Below are 13,542 nucleotides of genomic sequence, written 5' to 3' on the forward strand. Positions count from 1 at the left end.
CAAAAAGGCTTAATTAGTTTTACATACAAAGCACATTAAACATAAATTTTCATATAGCCCTTGTAGATTCTTCCATTAGAAGAACGTGGTCACTTTGGCTGTATGTTTCTGAATGGAGGAGTTCTGAAAACCTAAAAAACTGCTTCAACATCCTGTGTACTGAATTCCAGGTGACAAGATTTCATGCATATATAGTTTCTTGAAATCCAAAGGAAAAATTCTATGTACTTCACAAGGCATTATGTACATGTGCCCAGAAATGCAATTACTGGGTAGCAGTGAGTGGGTAGCAGATGCTTGGCGTGTCAAGTGGGTTTGCATGTGTAACAAGTAACCCAGGCTTGACAATACAGGTTAAAGTATAGCAAATAGAAGAGGATGTATGCTGCAGCCTTTGCACTTCACTGGCAAACAGCCTAAGGGCAAAATCCTATGTAAGGATACAGCAAATGTTAAGGGCAAAGGGCAGATCTGTGATACAGTGTATGCTCACCATAAATGGCATTGCTGAGGTCTAATGCTTTGTACATCTTTACAAAGAATGTCTCAAGTCCATGATTATAAATATTAAATATTAGTAACTCTATGTGCAATCAGGTTATGTACAGGGAGATACAGGCCTTTGAAACAGCTTTCTACCTGAAGGGAACATTTGTCTGCCTGTTACCTCTGACAACAGTTTTTCCAGACTTTTCTTTGTTAATACTTGTGGGAGTGGCTCTGTCAGTGCTGAGCTCGTAAAGTGAACCCCACGTCCCCACATCACTAGTCTGCATTTGGAAACTTCCATCCTGATCTTTCCACAACTCAGCTGATACCCATCTTTCCAGTTGAAACGGTGAGGACTTTTCTGGCTAAGCAGCCTGGTTACGGCACAGACAAGAACACACTTCCCTCCAACGTGCAAATTCAATTGTGAATCGCTGGAGATTGATATTGCTGTCCAACGCTATAAACTCTAATTGTGTGGGAGAACAAATTTGTTTTTCTGACCACTCATCTTTGACAGACTCATTATTTTGTCATAAAGCAACTGAAATTGTATTTTTGGCAGACACGTATGGTGCAGGACGCACTCTGCTGTGTAGAAGGAGCAAAGCTGTTCTAGTGGGAGCAGGAGCCCCAGGTGCACTGAGTTCCCCACAGACTCTATTTACATACAGACAATTGACATTAAAATGCTGTAAATATCACTAAGGTAATTGCTAATAGCATGCTGATGCTCTTGCCTGTGAGTGCCAGCCACCAGACAGGGGTCACATGAGGGGATAATTTATGTTGAAGAGACAATTCATGAGAAAGAAAGGCAAGAGAAGCTCTTTGATACATTTTTAACGATGAGCCATATGTTCTTCACTAAGACACATCTTTGAATCATTCTGGGTCATCACCAAAGTTTAGAAAATCAACTTAAAATGAGCCTCTAAGCCCTCTGCATGGGCTCTTCACTTTTATGTACCACAGGTCAGCTTTCTGCTCAAGCTGGAACTTGCACAGGAGTGGGCATGTTTGATCTTCACATTCGTGCCCATACAATGTGGTGCCCACACAATGTAAAATACCATCCTGCACAATTTTAATTAGGCATTTTGAAAAACTGTTACCAGTGTCAGAGCCTTAGCTCCTTAGTACTAGCAACCACTTCCAGCACCTTGTTACAGTTGTCCTAAAGGGTTTGGCTGTGTTTAGCACAGTATTAGATGTGTGGAGGCTGTCACCTCCATGATACCTCTCAAGCTTACTATTGACCTTAAGGCAGCTTCACCAGCAAGATTTAGTTTTCTGTTATAATGTAGACTAAGATTAAAATTCCATGTTGCAAATACATTTTAGGTGATACCTCAGCCATGAAGGAGGAAGAGAGGTAGGTTGAGAAAGTGAAAGTGAAAATAGAAATAGCTTTAAAATATACCATGAAATTTTCAGGATAAAACCAGCTTTGCATCTTAATTTTTGAGGTTTTACATCTATCTTATTTTAAAATTTTTTTTGACACCTTGAGACAAATTCATCATAATTTGAGAAACTGTGTGTACAGGTAAGTGACATAACTCTTAAACCATTAAGTGTACAAGGTAAACACCATGAAAATATTTAGATTTAAATCCCTCCAACAAGTAAAACATGTTTTCATAGAGCCTCACAGTCTCAGAAACGTCACGTCTGCTGAATATTATTATTCATTATATCATAGGCTTTTTCCATGTGATGTTAACAAAAAAAAGTATGCTGGTTCTTACCCTAATTTCCAAAGCTTAATAGATGTCTATGCAGCTTTACTATCTAAGAAGATTTTGATGAAAACAAGTATAAAGGACACTATTGTGAAGAAATAAAATTATTGCTGGCCAATTTATTTCTGCAAGGATGGAACAGACAGTGAGAACACACACATAAAAGGTAACAAGATAATTACTGAAATCTAGGCTACCAGTGCTCACTGCAGGGACTACCTGTCTGAAGAACTTCTAAGCTAAAAGGGTAAAAAAACCTAAGGACAGCTGAAAATCAGAAAATGACACCGTTTGCTGTCTGCAAGTAGGTCTGCTGAACAAATGTTCCAGCTCACGTCAAGTAGAAAAGTAAATTCTGCTTTTTATTCAGTATTTTTTGATCAATATGAAAATTTCAATTCTACATTTTCTATATGGAATCCAAGTCCAAAAAAGGCATTACAACTTTTTCTGAAAGTTATGAATAAGAGCCCTGTGGTCTGCTGGTAAAATGTAGCCATTGTAGTCAGAGTAAGGAAATGTGAGTCCTTTCTTCCATTTGCTTTTTTTTCCTGGAAATGCATTTGGTCACCAGCCTTTTTCCCTGTGCCCTTCCCTGAATTTATCCAATACATCATAATCTCCTCTGTCTACCACTCCACCCCCACTACCCCAAAGATTCCTTTGTGGAATGGGGCTACACCAATAATAAAGTATAAAAATTTTTCAATAATAACAAATATAACTTCGTATAGGTAGATGTGTTATTTTTCATTCGCAAAGCAAGGACTAATGTTGGATCAGGTTTTTAAGCTTCTTAAATCTGTAAGTAGCTTTGTGGCTAGAAAAGAAGTTTAACCTGCTCTCAGTAATCCTGCTGCACCTTAGTACCTTAGAACCCACAGATTTACAGAAACCTCTTCAACCTGATTCTTTACTGTTTAGTTTTTGCTGCTAAATTTGGGAGGAAATTGAATTAAATTCCCACAGACAGTATGGAAAATTGGGGAAAATAGCTTCTTATTCTCCCTCAGCTTAATAGAATATACCTAGTAGGGAACAGCAAAATGCAGGGACAGAGAGCTTGTTTGCTTTGCTTTCTCAGTGGCCTACTTCCAAGCCTTTTGGAGAGCTTGAAGTTAAAAAAGAAAATAAAGTCCAAAAGGGCAGCATAATATCCTTTCCCACAGGACCAAGGACTCAGAAGATGTGCAAGGTATGGACTGCCCACTGTTTGCTTGAAACAAGCCTAACAATAAGAGCACAGAAGCACTAAATGTAAATATTAACATGTTTTTAAGATTGTGTCCACACGCTAGTAAACATTTTTATATATTCTGATTATTTAAATGGGAACTACTGTCAAGTTAAATGCTGGTCAATACAAACAAGAACTACAGGATCACTACTGATGGATCTCTCAATCTGTATCTGATTAGTACATAGTCTGGCAGAGACATATACTGTCTTTCTGTTGAAGCCAAATGTTAGCAGGGCAGGTCTTTTTGGCCTCACCACTCCCTTCCCTCTGTCCCTCTCAGACACAAGGCCACAGACAACCTCACCTTGCTGAATTGTAAAATTTTCTGAAATGCAGTAGCTTACTAGAGGACATCCTTCCAAACAGAGGCCAGTGAAAATGTTTACAGGCTAGATCAGCAATGCTCAAAACTTAAACACAGGAAGTAGGAGGCAGTAACCTATTAAACCTCTTACAAACACCTCAGTATTTAAGCATTTGAAACTGGTCTGATTTCTTGGATAGGTACAAAAATGTTTCAGACCAGCAGATCTGAAAATTTTCAGAATTATTTCAGTCTCTTAGGTCCAAAGTCTCAAAACAATCCAGTGATGCCTATACCTAGTAGAACAGAATGGCTAATTCTGAGTCTGAGTTATTTCAGTTTACCACAAAAAAATACTTAGCCTTAATATTAAACACTTAGATACACCTAGCCAACTGGAATGTCCAAGTGCTTTTTCTATTTTTCATTTCACATTCTCTAAGTGTTAAAGCCGAAATAAATCTGTCTGAAAATATAGTTGCTGTCAAGCATTTCCAGCCCCCCTCTCCTTCACTTTTTCTTCAGATACTAGTTTTCATGGAAATGTGTCAATAGAGAGTGGCTATAAAATCTGCTAGAGTTTGCCAGCAGCATGTTCTGCACATAATTTCACCCATGAACACAGTTTGCCAGATTCTTAGCTGATGTAAAATCCATCTGGCTCCACTAGAATCAATGGAATTATGTTAGTTCACACTGTTTGAAATGTGGCCTAATTGGTTTTCAGCTTTCATTCATATTATTCTAGGCTTGGTGACTGTATTTTTAGATAATGGCAGATAATCTTTTTATCATTTTAAAGGACAAACCTGTGATCTTGAACAAGCATAGGATAAAAACTGGGCGTCAGTGGAAAATAAGGAGCCCAGAAGAGATGTGCTTTTAGGGACATGACTGCTGAGAAGGTATGATGCTGATATTTCATATTGTTCACATGCATCTGTTTTGCTCCAATCCGGAACCTCAGAAATTGAAAGCTTTTATTACCTACCTGAAAGATGCCAAAACTAGGGACCATGGCAGTCATGCCCTTCCCACAGAGAAAGTAAAATCTCTTGCTAAGGTGAAGATGAACAATGACAGTTTCTTCCAGTGCTACTAACTGATCATTTAACACTGGTGATTGTTTTGGTGGGTTCCCAGACAACCACTGAAGAAGGAAGAAAAAGCAGTAGAGATAAACTCTTAAGTACATCAGTGTTACAATTAGTCCCTTTCTTCTCTTCTCTCCCACTAAAGATTTCCCTTCTTTCTCACTGCAATAATTTAGTCTCACCTACTAAGTTGCTGTGCTTTGTGTAACAGTCCATCTGTTCAATACACTGATGGGATGGGAGAATGGGAAGCATGTGTGTTGCAGTTGTACTACACAGTTTAGGTGTTCTGAGCTGTCATGATATATTACATGCTTTAATTGGTTTCTTCTGAATATCAAGGAAAACTAGGAGAAGGAAAAAAACTAAAGCATCTCCTCAGCTGCTTATGCTGCTATACATCAGAGAGAAAAAGCTACTGGGACACGAATGTAGCTGTCCCTTCACCAGCTGAAATAATGCAATCTGTTTGGCATTACCTTGTCATTGACTTTCTGATGGTGCAAAAAAGTTCAAGAGAATGCTGGCTGAGATTTTGCTACTGCTCATTGCCATCAGGATATTAAGTAAGCAAAGCTGTTACTATTTTAATATTTTCTTGCTGCTGTCCAAAGTCCTGCTTACCAGCCTTAGTTTGCCATCCATCTATTGGGCGGTAAGTCATCATCAGCAAGTCAATACCCACCAACAGGTACCCTCTAGACACACTGCCATTTTAATCACTATAATACCACCAGGCACAATTTAATCACTATATCACAGCAGTCGTAGAAGTCTGTAATGCAACCCGCTAGATTGTTAAGAATGTGACACACAAACCTCAGACGAAAGGTGCAGCAATATATCACTGCAAAGTTCCACAGCTTTCAAAATTAAAAAGGAAAGTTCAAAACTCTTTAGAAGTCATCGTTTCTTCTCTTTTCTCCAGATTAAAAATCTGAACATTAGATTTTAAATTCCTGGCATTGTATTAACATGCATCACCACTTTTAAGTTTTATCGAGACACCAGTTTTTCTGGGTTTAGCTTAATTAATAAGAGTCTTACATCTGCTCAGCAGTGATCCAAAGAAAGCTGCTCTAAGATGCTAGTGATTACACCACACTTCACGTCTTTATTTGTAAGTAGTATTTCACAGTATCAGCTGCCAGCTGGTACCCAAATTCTTTTTCCCAGCACAACACTGAAAAAGAATGATTTGTTGTGTGGGAGGTCTAAAGCTGTGGTCATTAAATTACCATCCAAGGAGACATGCTTACAATACCATTCAAAAATATTCCTTGACTCTCTGCAATGGGAAAATTTCATTTCCCATGTGGTGATAGCCCAAACGAGCTGGTACAAATTTGTGTCCATGATTAATGTTGGACAGAACTGGCCAAAGCAAAAGTATCTCTGCTTTAAGCTTAGAGAAAGACTCAGGATGTTGCACCTATTTTGTTACAACAGGGAATAAAGTATTTTCTTGAGCCATTGTCAGAGGAGTAGCATTTTGCATACATGAGAAACAAGCAAGGTTAATTTCATACTGATTTCAATAACTGTTTAAGGGCTATAATAGAGAAAAGCAGCATAAAAATCTGTGGTGTGCACACAATTCAACACCAGGGAAACCAGCTCTGTGACGCAGTACATCTGCTGCTCTTTTCAAAACATTTTAAAGCATTTCTGTTTAATAGACCTCCTATGGGCTCATTTGAAGGCTCGAACATGCCCCTAGTAGTTACTGCTGTAGGGATGGTATATACAGAAGAGCAGGGTTACAGGTTGTAACAGGTTGCCTGAGAGGGAGAGAAAATATGCCTTGTGCTGCTGAGTAATGCTCCTGGGAGGAGCAATCAATGTAAGGCCTAACTGGTGCAGCAGCACGCTGCTGCTGCTGCTGTCCCCAATTGGGTGTCCCTTTGCCCTCAGCGAGGACCTGATCCCCTGCAGCTGCAGCACCTGTGAGGGCAGCAGGATCTCTGCACACAGGCACCAAAGAGGTGCAGAACAGCCCATGCCAGGTACACGTACTCTGGGACACCAGGTTTCACTTGAAAAAGCGAGACCTCTCTCATAGCTTTAATGAAACAAATTGCTCAGTCTTGTTTCTACTGCAGTCAGTAACAGGAAAGTCCTTTCTATGGGGCCTGGTATCTGGATTCAGTGAGGAACCTTCTCCCTTGCTCATTCTCTGAGAGGTATCTGCTGTGACCAGCTCTGCTTTTAAGCCCTCATTACGTTTATGTCTGTAGGTGAGAGGATTTTAAACATCAAAGAAGCCCTGAGGAGACTTCCACCTTCCTTCCAAACAAAAACAGAGGCCAAGTAACAATTTGTTTCCAAAAAGAAAATTAGTCATAATTCAGAGAAAAGCAAATGCAAAGCAGAATAGTTTACAGATATTGTCTAATCCTGTCAGAGTGGCAGGTCAACCCAGCTCATCGTGGCTCCTACAAAACACCTGGCTGGGAAAGCTCCTGCAGTGGCTGGAGCCATGGGGGATATGCCAGGCAAGGGACAGAAGACAGTAGGAAATCTTTGGGCAGTTGCTCAGGAGACCCCACTTGCCTTTCTCTGAAAACTGCCAGAAAGAATTCTCCAAAGAGAAAAGGAATATCAAACAAATCCTTGGGGGTTTTGTCTACCTATTTTGGTCACCTTTTGCTCCAGCTGTACCAACAACATGCACAACCAGCAATAAAACACACATAAAGAATAAAGACTGAGTTATCATTCCAGTTCAGTTTTGATGATAGTTAAACACAACAGTCCCTGAAAAGCCCAAGACTTTAGTGCTTTAAATGTACATGTACATCAAAATCTGATTTCCTTTCTTTTATTTATCCTGTTTTATAGGAGATGTGTGGGGGAAAGGTGAAGAACTGTTGGTAAAAGCACATAATATAATTTTCAGTATCACTGTGAGATATTTAGGCACTGACTGGACATTTAGGAAAACCACAGGGATAAGCGAGGGCATAGCAGAAATGTAATTCATGTTATTCTCTTTTGAGAATGCTGAGAATCTAGATGCAAAAACTTCTGGTATGTGATTTAGTGGCCTGTCCTCTTGGTAGATATTTTTAAATTATAAACATGTAAAATATTTATTAATTGTGAATACAGCACCTAGGCCAAAGGTAACACTTGACTCTGAGAAATAGCTTAATATTCCTCATTTCAGGCTTATGCCTTGCTCTTCATCTTCAGAAAAGCCACTGCCCAAGACTCACTGATGCAACCACTCTCAGGGGCACCTTATCACACAGGTAAAGTGTCCTGCTCTTCCCTTTGTCTTCTTCTGTTCTCTTCGTTATCACTGATTATTATTACTGATATTACTTCTAGGTGTTACCCAAGTTTAATCCCCTCTCTCCCTCTGCAGTGCTGCCATTGTTACCAGAGAGGGAAGCTTGCAGGTGCTGGCATCCCAGCTGTTCTCTGCTGGGTCCTGATGGTGCCACTGTGTGATGATTCTTATAAAGGCTAAGGAGAAGAACACACTTACTCCAAGGGTAGGTTAATTGATTTCTTTTTGAAAAATCACGTTGCTGAACTTGAACTTTAAGAGTAATCATAAGGCATGAAGCAGCTATAATATTTTCTGGAGTGTGTTTCAAAATATTAATGATTAAGCTATCAAAGTTGAGGGTGCATAATGAACTGTTCAGAGCAATCAAAGCTGTCTAAATATTTCCAAAGTAGTTTTGTTCTGGTGTTTTCTTGAGTGTCATTAGGGTTGATTTTCAAAATGCTCAGGCCTCATGGCTCCATCTCAATGGGAGTTGGTGGGTTCTTATTAGCAAAACAAACACTCCACATCCACTTTAAAATACTTTTTTGTTTGATTCTTTTTTTCCCACACTCTTTCTTCCTTTAGTTTTTAATCTCAATTGGAGGTAATTATTTGAAAGAGTAAAGTAAGAAAACCAAACAGAACATTTCTCATTGTTTATCATGCTAGCCTCAATTTTTTAACTTTTAAATTCCATACAGTATAAGCTCCTTGTCACAGAATAATTCCCTCTGGAATTATTATGAGAAGGATTATTTGCAAGTAGAGCTATATAAATAATTGATTTTTCACTTCACTGACTGAAATGGAAAAACTGGGGGGAAAAATTGTGTCAAATGAAACATGTCATTTTATTTTTAGGCTTTAAATCTCTTTTTAGAAATGTTTTGACAATTTTTTTTACCAAAAAATATTTCCAAATAAAAAATTGTGTTTTCTGAATTTTCAAAAAAATTAGTCAAAAGTATTTATTAATGTGGATTGAATTCTAAAAAATGCTTTTAGCCATCCCTGACAAGTTTTTTTCTGTGAGTACTTTATAATTCAGAAATACTAATCCTTTCTTCTGCTGAAGAAAACTAGATGAAAAATGAATGGTTTGTGTCTTTGCACAGTGTTTGAAGTATGCCAAAAGCAACCTAGCATCCTACAGCTAACATAGATACTGAAAAAGAACTCCTGGATTATCTTCTCTCCAGCCCCATTAGTGTAACAGCACAATGAAATTATGTGCTGGGACTAATTTTAAATGGTTCTGGAAATAAAGTTCTAACTCAATCTTTTCTTTTTAATTTGGGAAAACAATTCTGCCTTCACCTACTATATTTCAGTTGCTGACTTCATGTAAAGAAAGCTTGTTTTCTTTTCAAAAACACAACATGACTATTTACTTAGAGACACTAATTGTTATCTTGAGGCCATTAAACTGGCTAGATTCTGCAAACATGTTATTATATTTTATTAAAGTTATTAGAATTATCCAAAGATGAGAAAATTACAAATGCTATTTAGTATTAGAAAGTATGAGACAGGTTATGTAAGGGGTCAAATTTACTGGATTTTTACCAAAGAAAAATCGGAATGTAGCAAATTAATAGATGGTCTGTGGGTACAACTCATAATGGATGACCTGGCCTTTTCAGGGGTGCATGGCCAGAACTAGGCAGTCCTATTCACTCATCAAATGCATCTGGAAGGGAACTCATAGAACTCAGATGGGGAAAGGTAGAGGAGACCTGGCTTCTGGCATTGGCCATAGAGCAGTGAGAAGGAGACACGTATGGACTTGCACATCTGCCTACAGGTGACAGCACCACCAAAGCTGACTGGTTTCCCCCAATGCCAAAACAGGTCTGCCCATGCAATTAATACTTGTCTTAGCCCCAAACTCAAGTGTCGTTGAACAAGAGACTATCTTGTACATCTTTCTCTGTGAAACAGGGTTGATGATACTGCTTTGATATTATCCCATAAGTTTTTGTGGCAAAGGACTAGTAGTTTTAAAGGGAAGCCTTATGATTCTGACCTAATGTCAGACTAGGATAAAACAGCGATCACTTTTGGCCTTCAAGTGCTCTGAAACATTTATTATTCATGTTTGTTTTTAACAGGTACTGGGTAAATCAAAGAATGTTCAGGCAGAGGCTAGAGCTGAGCTGCACTGTCCACTGAGGGGTTGGGAACATGTTGTCTACAAAACAGACATGCTGGGAAGGTCAAATTTGATGCAGTGATTATAATACTCCATGTACCAGAAGAACAAAACAACTTCATTTATATTTCAAATGTTTCAAATCAATACTTCCTTCCATATTCTGCAACCCCCAGCAAGAAACTCCTATAACTGAGAATTTAAGGAATAGATTGCTAGTTATGAATAATGTAAAGCTGTCATAGGAGAAAGCAAATTGTGAAATACTTCTGAAAAAAACAATAAGTATATTTTATATTGAAGAACAAACCTTTGCTATTCCATCTTGCATAACATAGGTTTTAAAATCCTATACAAACTTTTCAGTTTTCCCTGCAATGTCAAGCAGACTTCCTCAGCCTCAAACTCTAATGGAAAATGTACAGGCTGTTTCTGTTCTCAAATAATGTTTGAGCTAATCTGGAACTCAAATTTATACACACACATACATACATATATGTGTATATATAAAATAAATAGAATACATAGCTTTATGAACAATAGTAGAGGACTATTAGATGCAGGTAAAGAAAGAACACAGATTTGAAAAAAAAAAAATCATTAATAAAAGCATGTCTAGCAGCATCTATTTCTCCAGCAGCTGCTTATTATAAGGAATAGATCTAGCAAGATTGGATGGGATCCTGTTTTGGACATAGCTGAACGGTGAACAACAGTTTCCTTGCATTAAAGCATTCTTCAGGCATGGATTGAAGGAGAGTGCTGTTCAAAAGGAATTGTTTTTTGTTTGCACACTGACAGAGAGCTGCCACCCAGTGAAAAGAAGAGAGATTTGTCCTGAAGATCTGACAAGTAGGAATAGACAAAGTGTTCTGAGAGGATCCTAACAAAAGCTCTTTCAGAACACAGAGCTTTATCCTTAGTGAATTTGGGCATAGTTATCAGAAACCTCCTGAATTATGGAAATAAAAAACTAAGAAGAAAAGTGTAACAGCCACTTTATTAGGAAATATTTTTGTAAGAAATACTTCTGAGGGTGAAGGAAACTGATATGTTTTAGTGTTGTGTTCTGTCTCTCAGACACAAAGAGAGTTGCAGAGGAGAAGGAAGGAGACAGCCCCACTGGGATTTAGGATGGTGCCCACAACAGTCATGACCTCCTGTCCTCACCGTTACTGCTCATCTTTCCCCATCTATTCTCATGACTACTCAGCATCTCCTCCTGGTGACCTACACAAGCCAGGAAGGGAGTATTACACAGGACTCAGAAATGCCCCCAGATTTTTTTTGAAGCTGTTCTCTGCTTTCACATTGAGCAGAAATCTCAGGAGAGGAAAAGGGCAGAACTTTGTAGATTTTCTGCTCTATACAGATTTGTCATGATATACTGGGAGGGTGACTGACACACCAGAAGGCTGTGCTGCTACCCAGTGAGATCTAGACAGGCTAGAGAGTTGGGCGAAGGTGAACCTCATGAAGTTCAATAAGGACAAGTGTAGAGTCCTGCATCTGGGGAGAAATAACACCAGTACAGATTAGGGGTCACCCTTCTGGAAACCAGGACTTGAACATCTCTCCTATGAAGAAAGGCTGAGAGAACTGGGGCTGTTTAGTGTTGAGAAGGCTGAGAGGGGATCTTATTCATGTCTATAAATATCAGAGGGTGGGTATCAATAGAAGAGGCCAGTCTCTTCTCGGTGGTGTCTAGTAATAGGACAAGGAATAATGGGTATAACCTAGAACATAGGAAGTTACACCTCAAAGTGAGGAGAAGCTTCCTTGCTGTAAGGGTGATGGGGCACTGGAACCAGCTGCCCAAAGAGGTTGTGGAGTTTCCTTCTCTGGAGACTTTCAAAACCCGCTTGGATGCGTTCCTGTGTGGTCTACCACAAGTGGTCCTGCTTTGGCAGAGGGATTGGACTGGATGATCTCTAGAGGTCCCTTCCAACCCCTAACATTCTATGATTCTATGATAGCAAATTGACTGAACCAAATGACTTAGTGGCCATATAATTGTACCACAAAGGAAACAAGCTTCTGGCATCTGTCCAAGCTGCTTGTAACAGAAGTTGAATGTAGCTTTCAGAATACATTTTATTACCTTTTTTTTCTGTGCAAATCACTCCTGTGTTTTGTCTCAGTTTTACTCCTTCAAGATAATTTCTGGGTATTCAGATGCTGATCTGCCTCTGAAGATAAAGAACTTGATAAAATAAGGAAAAAGGTCTGTAACAGGCTTCTCTTGAGATGCATGCACTGCAAACTCTGTTAACAGCCATGACAAAACAGCTTGCGCCTCTCTCACTGTTATGCCACCTGCACCTGCAGTTGCAAGGCAGGACAAATGCTCTGGGCTGCTGCCTACAAATCTTTTAGGATGAAGTCTCTCCTATGCCTCATAGTAATTCTTTCCCTTCCCTTTCCTATTTGTGTAATGTAGTTATAACAGCTGAATTTTCAAACCTGGTTTCTTTTAAAATGTGCTAAGCTTATGAGGATATAAAAAAAGGTACACATTTTATGTGTTAGGAGTGAGGGGAGAGCTCCTGTATACAGGGCACTGAGTTTGGACTTCATGTTCTATTAATTGTGTTTGTATTGCAGCAATATTTGCACAACACTCCAAAAGTTCCAGCATACACTCAGTGCATTTTAAATTGCTGAACTTTTTATCTGGGAGTAAGGTTTTTTTTGTGAGTGTGATCCTAACATGTGCAAGAGGTTTTTTGAAAGTCCAGGTATAACAGAATACAGTCAAAATTTACAAAATCCCCATTTTTTTTCCCAAGAACCAGCACTAAACCATGTCTAAATTATTTCATTTTAAATGCCTCTAAAAATCTAAAGTGAGGCTCTTTGTATGAAGCCTTTAGAGCATATATATCTCCTGTCCACAATTCACAGGCAAGCTGAATACACTAATAGTGCATTTATTAGTCAAAACCTGGGTATGACCATACAGTGAAGAAACCAATGAACTATGTTAAAAATATATACTTCACCTGTTTTTGGAATGAAAACACATAACCCTTTGTCATCCTGGTGGTACTGCTCTCCTGCATCTCTTCTATTTAAAGCATGTATATTTTATGAAGCATTAACAGACAAGCAAACAAACATATAGACCACAAAATCCAAAGATTGCATTAGTATCCATTGGAATGAAGAAAGATTTCAGAATATAGTGACTATGTAAAAAACAGAAGTCTAGATGTAAATTTTAACACAGCAGGTCTAA

General features: G+C 38.7%; 1 protein-coding gene across 5 annotated transcripts in view; it reads right to left on the minus strand.

Annotated features, from left to right (window-relative positions):
- NTNG1 (netrin G1) overlaps nt 1–13,542 on the minus strand; it is a 150,129-nt gene that overhangs the window by 62,948 nt on the left and 73,639 nt on the right. The window lies entirely within an intron of this gene.

The sequence above is a fragment of the Apus apus genome, chromosome 7 (assembly GCF_020740795.1).
Source record: "Apus apus isolate bApuApu2 chromosome 7, bApuApu2.pri.cur, whole genome shotgun sequence".
In the NCBI taxonomy this organism is placed as follows: Eukaryota; Metazoa; Chordata; class Aves; order Apodiformes; family Apodidae; genus Apus; species Apus apus.